Source organism: Salmo salar, chromosome ssa02 (genome assembly GCF_905237065.1).
Source record: "Salmo salar chromosome ssa02, Ssal_v3.1, whole genome shotgun sequence".
In the NCBI taxonomy this organism is placed as follows: Eukaryota; Metazoa; Chordata; class Actinopteri; order Salmoniformes; family Salmonidae; genus Salmo; species Salmo salar.
The window spans coordinates 44,534,764-44,537,136 of record NC_059443.1 but is presented as its reverse complement, the minus strand read 5'-3'; positions in this window follow the sequence as shown (position 1 = coordinate 44,537,136).

The following is a 2,373-nucleotide window of genomic DNA, read 5'->3' as shown; positions in this document are numbered from 1 at the left end:
GGCGGGCCAGTCCATAGCATCAATGCCTTCCTCTTGCAGGAACTGCTGACACACTCCAGCCACATGAGGTCTAGCATTGTCTTGCATTAGGAGGAACCCAGGGCCAACCGCACCAGCATATGGTCTCACAAGGGGTCTGAGGATCTCATCTCGGTACCTAATGGCAGTCAGGCTACCTCTGACAAGCACATGGAGGGCTGTGCCACCCTACACCATGACTGACCCACCGCCAAACCGGTCATGCTGGAGGATGTTGCAGGCAGCAGAACGTTCTCCACGGCATCTCCAGACTCTGTCACGTCTGTCACATGTGCTCAGTGTGAACCTGCTTTCATCTGTGAAGAGCACAGGGCGCCAGTGGCGAATTTGCCAATCTTGGTGTTCTCTGGCAAATGCCAAACGTCCTGCACGGTGTTGGGCTGTAAGCACAACCCCCACCTGTGGACTTCGGGCCCTCATGGATTCTGTTTCTGACCGTTTGAGCAGACACATGCACATTTGTGGCCTGCTGGAGGTCATTTTGCAGGGCTCTGGCAGTGCTCCTCCTGCTCCTCCTTGCACAAAGGCGGAGGTAGCGGTCCTGCTGCTGGGTTGTTGCCCTCCTACGGCCTCCTCCACGTCTCCTGATGTACTGGCCTGTCTCCTGGTAGCGCCTCCATGCTCTGGACACTACGCTGACAGACACAGCAAACCTTCTTGCCACAGCTCGCATTGATGTGCCATCCTGGATGAGCTGCACTACCTGAGCCACTTGTGTGGGTTGTAGACTCCGTCTCATGCTACCACTAGAGTGAAAGCACCGCCAGCATTCAAAAGTGACCAAAACATCAGCCAGGAAGCATAGGAACTGAGAAGTGGTCTGTGGTCACCACCTGCAGAACCACTCCTTTATTGGGGGTGTCTTGCTAATTGCCTATAATTTCCACCTGTTGTCTATTCCATTTGCACAACAGCATGTGAAATTTGTCAATCAGTGTTGCTTCCTATGTGGACAGTTTGATTTCACAGAAGTGTGATTGACTTGGAGTTACATTGTGTTGTTTAAGTGTTCCCTTTATTTTTTTGAGCAGTGTACCACGGCTAAGGGCTGTTCTTCGCATGACGCAACATGGAGTGCCTGGATACTTAGCCGTGGTATATTGGCCACATACCACGAAGCCCTGAGATGCCTTATTGCTATTATAATCTGGCTACCAACCTAATTAGAGCAGTACAAATAAATGCTTTGTCATACCCGTGGTATACGGTCTGAAATACCACGGCTGTCAGCCAATCAGCATTCAGGGCTAAAATCACCCAGTTTATAATAATAATAGGCCATAGCCTATATAGACTAGAACAGTGGTCACTAACCTTTTCTTAGTCGAGATCACTTTATGAGTCAAAATGCAAGCCTTGAGTCTAGCTAGCTAACAGGGAGTAGCCTACACAGCAATAGCTACTGTTCACTACACATGGTATCAGTGCAAAGTGACAGAACCCGGCCATTATTATAAAAAATAAGCTGATCATTATTAAAATGTTATATTTTCCCTGTAAATTCATTATAGGCCTAAATGAAAGATTTAATTTATAGTACCAAATTTTATGTAAGATGTCCTTAAAATGCATTATGAGTGTCTTGAAAGGCATCTGCCCAATAAAATGTATTATTGTCACTATATACCATATCCCTTTCCCACCCCCTCCTTGCTATACATTTTGCCATTTTGTAAATGAATGTTTAGGCCAGTGCTTGATTTGGCCTGAAATAAGTGCCAGTACTCATTTATATTTAGGTGCAGGAACTCAATACTTTTGAGGTAATATTATATAAGAGGTGCAGGAACTCTTTCAGAATAAAATCTGAGGTGCCTTTACTCAGTTCCAGTGACCTCCTTCCCAAGTCAAGTACTGTGCTTAGGTGAAGACAACTAATGACCCGGTTAACCACACTGCTAACCTTAAAGACCAAAAAGCTCATTTTTGTTTTCATGAATTATTACAAAAGCCAATTTTGACTTTGTGGCTGTGCTATCTAGTGGAAACCATTCCTGGGTACAAAAAGAGAGATGTCTGGTGTCATGAAGAGCATGGAACAGTCATGCTGATTGAGGTATTAGAAAATGGTGCACGCAGTATTGGTCCATTTCCATAGCTCTCCCTGATGTGGTGCTGAAATCCTTTGGTTGGTTTTGATATGAATTTGAGACAGCATTATCACCATACACTTAAGTCATCCCATTTTACATTGTCAGAGCAGGTTATCCCCCCCCCCACCACATAAAATGCCCCCTTTTGGCCATTCAGCAGCTTCACTATAATTCATTCAAGACTTTCAGTTATTTGTATCCTACCAGTACCAGAAAAATAAATATATAACTACAGCCGAAA